The 8216-nt window shown below is 37.0% G+C and overlaps 3 protein-coding genes across 4 annotated transcripts in view; 1 reads left to right on the top strand and 2 right to left on the bottom strand.

Annotated features, from left to right (window-relative positions):
* LOC127443052 (yjeF N-terminal domain-containing 3-like) overlaps positions 1 to 8216 on the top strand; it is a 479510-nt gene that overhangs the window by 108421 nt on the left and 362873 nt on the right. The window lies entirely within an intron of this gene.
* LOC127443049 (5'-AMP-activated protein kinase subunit beta-2-like) overlaps positions 1 to 8216 on the bottom strand; it is a 180173-nt gene that overhangs the window by 121039 nt on the left and 50918 nt on the right. The window lies entirely within an intron of this gene.
* LOC127443033 (serine/threonine-protein kinase STK11-like) overlaps positions 5037 to 8216 on the bottom strand; it is a 39740-nt gene continuing 36560 nt past the window's right edge. Inside the window, exon 11 of the mRNA XM_051701512.1 lies at positions 5037 to 5621. The gene's annotated coding sequence lies outside the window, so the exon portion shown is untranslated. The remainder of the gene's footprint in view (positions 5622 to 8216) is intronic.

Below are 8216 nucleotides of genomic sequence, written 5' to 3'. Positions count from 1 at the left end.
AAATGATTTTAGGTGTGCTGGAGCAGACCCAGTAACTGTTCTGTATGCCAGCATCAGAGCCTTGAATTTGATACGTGCATCAACCGGCAGCCAGTGAAGAGAGACAAGGAGTGGTGTAACATGCGCTCTCTTTGGTTTATTAAAGACCAGACGTGCTGCTGAATTCTGGATCATTTGCAGAGGTCTAATTGCACATGCAGGGAGGCCTGCAATGAGAGCATTACAGTAGTCCAGTCTAGTTATGACAAGTGACTGAACAAGCAGTTGTGTGGCATGTTCAGAGAGGAAGGGTCTTATCTTCCTGATATTGTAGAGTGTAAATCTACACAATCGTGCTGTCTTTGAGATGCGGTCTGTGAAATTGAGTTGGTTATCGATGGTTACCCCTAGATTTCTGACCGTTTTGAAAGGCGTTACTGTAGTTGCACCCAGCTGCATGGTGATGTTGTGTTCAACATCAGGGTTGGCTGGAAAGACAAGGAGCTCAGTCTTCGCTGAGTTAAGCTACAGGTGGTGTTCCTTCATCCAGGCCGAGAAGTCTGCCAAACAGGCAGAGATTCGAGCAGTCACTGTGGTGTCATTGGGCTGGAAAGACAAGTAGAGGTGTCATTGGCGTAGCAGTGGTAAGAGAAACCATGTGCCTGAATGATGGGTCCCAGTGATGTTGTGTATATAAAGAAGAGAAGTGGCCCAAGCACTGAGCCCTGAGGTACCCCAGTAAGTAGCTGATGTGACTTGGATACCTCACCTCTCCAGGCTACCTTGAAGGACCTACCGATCAATTGTCTATCGGTTTTCTGCCACCATGTACTGCGCACACGCTGACATTTTTGTAAACAATAGGACTGGTCTATTGGGCAACCAAGACACAGTGTGTTTATTATGCCCTACTTTGCATATTTATTTATCGCACCTTATTATTATTTTGAAACTTCAATAATTTATTGACCATTTGTTTTCTGAGACAGGACTACAGGTTCAATTATGGTTCATTGCCGCTCAGTGTGTCCTACATCACCAGAAAGGTTAGTGTCCCTGTGTTGATTTGGGTTTTTATAGATCCTGTGATATTGATAATTCTGATTATTATCTAAAACTTCCCACAAACTGAAAAAACATTTCTAAAATAATCACTTTAATCAGCTGGTTCTTTTTTAGGTCACACCTGCACTAATTGGTTATTGTTTGAAATCAAGTAAATTTTGCTACGTTTACGCCACTTACTTACACTGGAACGGCATTTTCCTTCACTGAAAACGGATCATTTCGAAAATGTTCTCCATTACCGCAGACTTTAGAAAAAGATGGCGTTAGGAAGCTGAAAACAGATTAGTGTGGACATGGCTTTAGTGATCTAAAAACAAACAGCACACAATCGTCTGATTCCTGAAAGAATGATTCTTATGAAACGGCTCTTTTTAGTAAATCAAAAACATTTATGAATCAGTCAGAACGATTCGAATAATTTGACTCACTTCATCATGTCAGACTCCAGATGAATTAAGTCACTGTGTAATGTGTTCAAGACTCATGATGAGACTTCAATCAGTGTAATTAATAACTTATTGTTCACATAACATGTAGATATTCTCATTATAAGTTTTGTTGCAATCAGTGATATTTTCTGCAAAATAAATACATGACTGACTGAATGAAATGCATTACCACACTTTCTGTTTGTGTAGTATTATTATATAGTTAGGGCCAATAATTGGATTGTACGAGTATTTTATTAGTCATTAAGTTTCATCGTTTGGTGAATTATAGCTATAATATTTATCTCTGATTTGCTATATATTCTGTTGAAATCTGAAATGATCATTTGGTAACAGAACGCTGAGGGCAGTAAATGCTATAAGAATTACATTCTTTTCACAGATATTAATTTCTCAAAAGTAACCTTTAAAAGAATTGTTAATGGAACAGCTAAGAGAATCGTTCAATTCCTTGATGTGCAAAACATACAAAGTTAAAGTTAGAATTCCTATATAAAAGGGATTGTTTTATTGGTTTTATGTTACACATATTTTGATGGGAATAGATGGTTGATTGATCGATATGGGTTTTTCCAATGGTCAATGCTGATTTCGATAAAGAGAACGTTTTGATTTAAAGGCTATAAAATGTAAAGATGAATGTGCAACTTTTTCTGTTTAAAAAAAAAAAAAAAAAAAGCCGAAAGCTGTTTGAAAACAATGTTTCTTTTTGCAATTCCATTTGGTGACGCCAAGGCGCAGAAATAACATACTTCAGCTTCAATTAACGCAGATGTACACAGTATTTAGCCTGCTCGAAATTCACAAAAAATATATGAAACGTGACATTTATTCAGTGACGAGGCTGCCGGTCGATTATGTATCAGACACAGCTATATCAGTTCTCTTAATAGAGTGCAACAGTCTGGTTCAGAAGTAAACATCCCATTCATTTATCCCATAGACGAATTGATTTTCATTGATAACTTATAAAGCTTTAAAGTCAGACCTACCGTGAGCTCCGAGGTTGTTCATCGATGGTATATGCTTCCGTTAAAGCCATCCGTCTGCGTTAATTCAACTTCATTGTTTAAAAATCATGTTTGAGGGGGCCTGGGTATCTCAGCGAGTATTGACGCTGACTACCACACCTGGAGTCGTGAGTTTGAATCCAGGGTGTTCTGAGTGACTCCAGCCAGGTCTCCTAAGCAACCAAATTGGCCCGGTTGTTAGGGAGGGTAGAGTCACATGGGGTAACCTCCTCGTGGTCACTATAATGTGGTTCTCGCTCTCGGTGGGGCGTGTGGCGAGTTGTGTTTGGATGCCGTGGAGAACAGCGTGAAGCCTCCACACACGCTACATCTCCGCGGTAACGCGCTCAACAAGTCACATGATAAGATGCGCGGATTGACGGTCTCAGACGCGGAGGCAACTGAGATTCATCCTCCACCAACCGGATTGAGGTGAGTAACCGCACCACCACGAGGACTTAGAGCGCATTGGGAATTGGGCATTCCAAATTGGGGAGAAACCCCCCCCCCCCAAAAATCATGTTTGATAGAGTAATTCATGGTAAACAACTACATTACCCATGATCCAGCAGAGAAAAATCCACCAATCAGAGAATCGTGGTCAACGAAACCCATGAAATGTGCCTCTGAGCTACCGCACGCTCCCATGATGCACTGTGAATGACGTAATCGAGTCAGTCTCCCTTCACCCTTAAACTACTTATATATTTGTACATATCGGAATATTTTGCAATAAGTCAAATATGTCATGTTTTTAACTCATATCATTATAATAATTGTATAGCTAAGAAGTTTTGTGTATTTATGATGGTTTTGTGTTGTACTTTCGATTAATTGTCTATCAGCTTTCTGCCACCATGTACTGCGCACACGCTGACATTTTTGTAAACAATAGGACTGGTCTATTGGGCAACCAAACACGATGATCGCTTCAAGATCGATAAAATGGCTATGTGGCTTTGGCTGGAAAATACTGATCGACTTTATGCATTCGTGTGCTGCTGGTTTGATACCGTTTCGTTTGGAAAATGTGTTTACCTGCAGTACAGATTCGTTCACAAACAACGCTGCACACGCAGGACTTTCATCGCTGGTAAACGACATGATGCATCTGCAGGTTTTGTTGAGTTGGATTCTAGTTTATATCCACTTCATCCAGCACTCGGTTTGTGTTCTGTAGTATCCCGTTACTGTTTTACGGTGTGATAAACTGCTCCAAATCATTCAGTCCATGCGGGAACCGTGAGTGAATCACGAACCGATTCAGATCATTTTGAGCTCTTCTTTCATTTGTGAATTGGGCATCGCTAGTTCTGATTTTAAATAGGCGACAGAAAGTATTTTACTTTTTTTTTTTTTTTTTTATCTATTCAGAAATGCGTCTTTACGAAACAGCGACTTGAACTACAATAACAAACATTTACTAACTTCCATATCAGATCCACTCAACACCAACAAAGTTTCAGATAAAGTCATTCGGGGCTCAATTTAAAAATACATTAGCTAAAGATAGTCCAGTGACCTAAAAGAACAAATGTTTTTTTGTTTTTTTTTTTGGTAATAGTATGATTTTTTTTTGTTGCCTATGGACGTCGACGCAACGTCAGGTCTCATGTGCATAAAGCTGTCGATATTCCTTTTTTTCTCTTTTCAGCCTTACATCACCATATTGATTAAACAGGCAGAATATAACAGCCATGACCGCTAGAAGTGATGAGAGAAAAATCGATGTTTGGACTGCCTGTTTACTTCCATTATAAGCGTCTCACTGGAACAAAGATTTGTGCTTTTTATAAAGAAAAGGAGAGACGAGTCGAAATGAATATTTGTGGTAATCAACATTATGACACAAATGCTGTCGATTGAACTTAACTTGTATTGAACCCGGAATATTCCTTTAAATCAACATGAACTTATGCTAGCAGATGTTACATTTCAGGGGCATTTTTCTGACCCTGGAATAAATTCATATATAGGTTGCACTGAACTGTGCTGTGTTTCATGGGAACACTGGATTATTTAAATATCAGAAGATCTAAGAGCAGCCAAACGCTCGTGAATATGAAGATGCTGATCAGATGCGGCCGGTGCGACACCTGCAGTGTGAGCAGCATACGGAGCACAACATCAAAGACTCGTTGTTTCTGCCCGCTGGTGACTAACACATGCGCCCGTCATTGATGAATCAACATGCTCGAGTCCTGCATCCTCAAACATACAGATACTGATGAGAACATGGAGACGTGTTGAAGGAATAGCTCAAGAAAAATGAAAATTCATGTAGTTCCAAACCCGTATGACTTTCTCCTTTTGTGTTCCACAGAAGACAGAATGTTCATGCTGCTCTTTCCTATACAATAAAAGATTAGTTATTTATACTGCCAAGCTCTAAAAAGGACAAGTGTTACAAAAACGTACATTTGGGTCTGTTCCTCACACAAAACCAAAGTCTTTGACTTGAGAAGATTTGGAATATAGCACACAAGACGTATGGACTACTTATGATACATTTGTGTCATTTTCAGAGCAAAAAACAAACAGACATCAACTCTGTTTCGGTTGGGATGTGTTTTATATAAATAATACTTAAAAAATATTTAATCAGGGGAAAAAAAGAAGAAACAACCCAAATGGGGAAAAACAAACGCAAACATCCTGCAGCCGTCAGTCGGTCTCTCCAAACATGACACAGCATGCAGTGTAATCATCATTTGCACCATATTTTCACTACAATAACTGATCTCTTTGAATCATTTATGTAATTTTTACATAAACACAATTTGCATCTTAAACTGCAGTTAATTACTGTAAATTAAAAGATGTTCTAAAAACTAAATGGTGAGATCAGATGTGCATCATCAGTCGCTACAGACAAAATAAACATCCACACGTCTTTGGGTGCTGACCGGCCCTGAACAGGACGAGACCGTAAGGAGACCGAGAGAAACCGAATGTATGCCAGAGAATGACGGGAGAGAGGTGGATTGTGGGAATACCATGTCCAGTCTTGAAGAGCATCCTCAGGTGAGTGTCCACTGCCACTGTTTGTCTTACAGTTCATCGTCATGACAGAAATATGCGTTCAGTATATTGACGGCAGGGAAACAACAGAGACCTGCAAAGAGAGAACGAGGAAATTAACACAACGTCATCACTTCAACTCAACAGCTGTGCTAATGAGAAAAACATCTTAAGATAATTATGTCTGTGAGAGACTATTAACCCTTTAAGCTCTGAAGATTTCCTGTTTCAGTGGCATACCCATAATTAAAGGCTTATACATTTTTTATAAAAAAAAAATATATATAAAAAAAAATCCATGGAGGGTCAAGTGTTGGGATCACTGTAAAGAAAACTTCACATTTTTTAATGATATAGATTATGATACATTATAAGACTCTCAGCCTAAGAAACTGCTGAAAAATCACTGAGCCAAAAATGTACTTATTTTTCTTATTTGTCATTATATATCTCTGGGTGTAAATAACATGGCTCTCAAAAAACTGCTTTTACTTTGTTCCCAATCATGTCACCTGTATCTGAGAAAGGTTTTGTGTTGATATGACAAAGCAATCAAAAGTTATAACATTACAAATATAATTTATCTTAGTGTCCAAAAACATCTCCAAACAAATAAAACATAATAATTGTACATAAGAACTAATTACACATGCAAACACAACAGTGACTAAAGGTTTGTATAGCATGCAGACATGATTTTAGTAATGAGATTTCACAGAATGAGTTTCATTCTGTGTCATTTGAGTCATCATTGAGTCTGTGTCATGTATTTGGCACCATCTCCTGGTGGTCATATGTAACATTGTGCTTCATGTTGATTATCTAATGATCTCTGCATCTGATTACCTTGTGTGTGGACTCGTTTGAACGATAATCACCTCCTCTAAATAATGTATATGATATTTTATGTTCCGTTTATATTTCGTGAAGTTATAAGCAAAAATGTGACACCAACGTAATTGTCAAAGACATATACTTAGCTATTACTCGCTATATGTTTGTCTGTGAGTAAAACAAATAGGCCGGTTGCATTTTACTCTTTGAGGTCTTTCAACAACATATGACACAATGTTATTTGATGAGTTTGATGTTTTTACTGATTACAATAATATGTATAGTGCAAAATTATTAAAAAAATGATCAAAACAGAACACTTCTGATTTGTCTGCAAATTTCAAAGCACTTGTTCAGTTTTGGTCATAATGTCTACATGCATTGGAAAGTAGAGCTTCTAAACTTTCAAACAACACCTATTTTGTGTTGGTCAAGACTGTAGTTATTAATATTTTGATAATTATTTATTTCTTGTGGGCCCATACGAGCTTAAAGGGTTAACATGTCTAATATTAGGACACCTAATATTAAGTGGGTCTGTTTCTTTCTTTCAATATGTATTTTATGACTGTCAAAGTTAACATGTTAACTAAATATATTAAATATATAGATTTAACACAATAATAAAAAAGAAAGAAAATCACTTTTACAAAATTTTATATTATAACCGTTTCATTCTGCTTTCAAAAGACTGATTGGAAATCAATAGATTTCTAATTTTATTCTATTAACACTCATAGATTTTAAAAGTGAGAAATTAAAAACCAAGTCAGCATATTTCATTGTTTTGGTTTAGTACAATGAATATAAAAGCCAATTATATTATTTGGAAACAACATGTCTTTGTAATATCAATATAAAGGTCTTTATAAATGAAAATATACAGCTGCCTTTATATTTAAGAAAGGGGGTCCCTCACAAGAGAATCATAATATTTGGGGGTCCATGATGGAATCAAGAAGTTTGAAAACCCCTGAATTAGCTCAATCAACAGCATTTGAGTCATAATGTTAATTACAATAAAAATTAATTTCGACTCGTCGCTCCTTTTCTTTAATAAAAGCACAAATCTGTGTTCCAGTGAGACGCTTACAATGGAAGTCAATGGGGGGAAATGTGAAGCTAATAATTTTATAAAAGCACTTACATTAATTCTTCTGTTAAACTTGTAAAGATATTCTTTTTATGGTCTTTTTAAAGATAACAGTGTTACGTCATCAATGGCAACAGAGAGAAACTGTCTATATCTTCACACAGATGCGGTTAGTAAGTGATTTTATGACAGTAAAATCATGTTAACACACATATGTCTTGTGTCTATACTTTTAAAACAGTGAGTATTTTAAAAGTTAACTCATGACTTTACAATCATTACACAATGCTTCATATTTCACATTTTGTTTCAATTCTTTTGCATTTGCAATTTCTCCACTGCACTCATCGACACGGAAATCAAAGTGTAAAAAGAATTCCATCCAATTCAACCACTCTTAAACATGAAAGCACTTCAATGTGCTATATTTAACCAGAGAGAGATTCATCTTGACTGAAGATACTGAGTCAGACTCTTCTTCTCTGTACATGTGAGAGGAATCTAAACACCATCACAACATCTACAGAGAAACACACACATGCATTATCAAAGATATGTACACATGGCATACATTATTTTATTTGTCTGTATATTGTAAACTGTTATTATCATTTCTGGCTCCTTATTTTTTTTGACTGACTTTTTTTGTGTAGGTGTGTAGAGAGAGAGAGAGAGAGAGAGAGAGAGAGAGAGAGAGAGAGAGAGATGATGTGATGGGAGACTGAGTCATCACACACACTGCAGCATCTCAGTGTGAGGAAC

Source organism: Myxocyprinus asiaticus, chromosome 6 (assembly GCF_019703515.2).
Source record: "Myxocyprinus asiaticus isolate MX2 ecotype Aquarium Trade chromosome 6, UBuf_Myxa_2, whole genome shotgun sequence".
Lineage (NCBI taxonomy): Eukaryota > Metazoa > Chordata > Actinopteri > Cypriniformes > Catostomidae > Myxocyprinus > Myxocyprinus asiaticus.
Note: the sequence above shows the minus strand (reverse complement) of the source record. Positions and strands in the feature narration are given on the sequence as shown.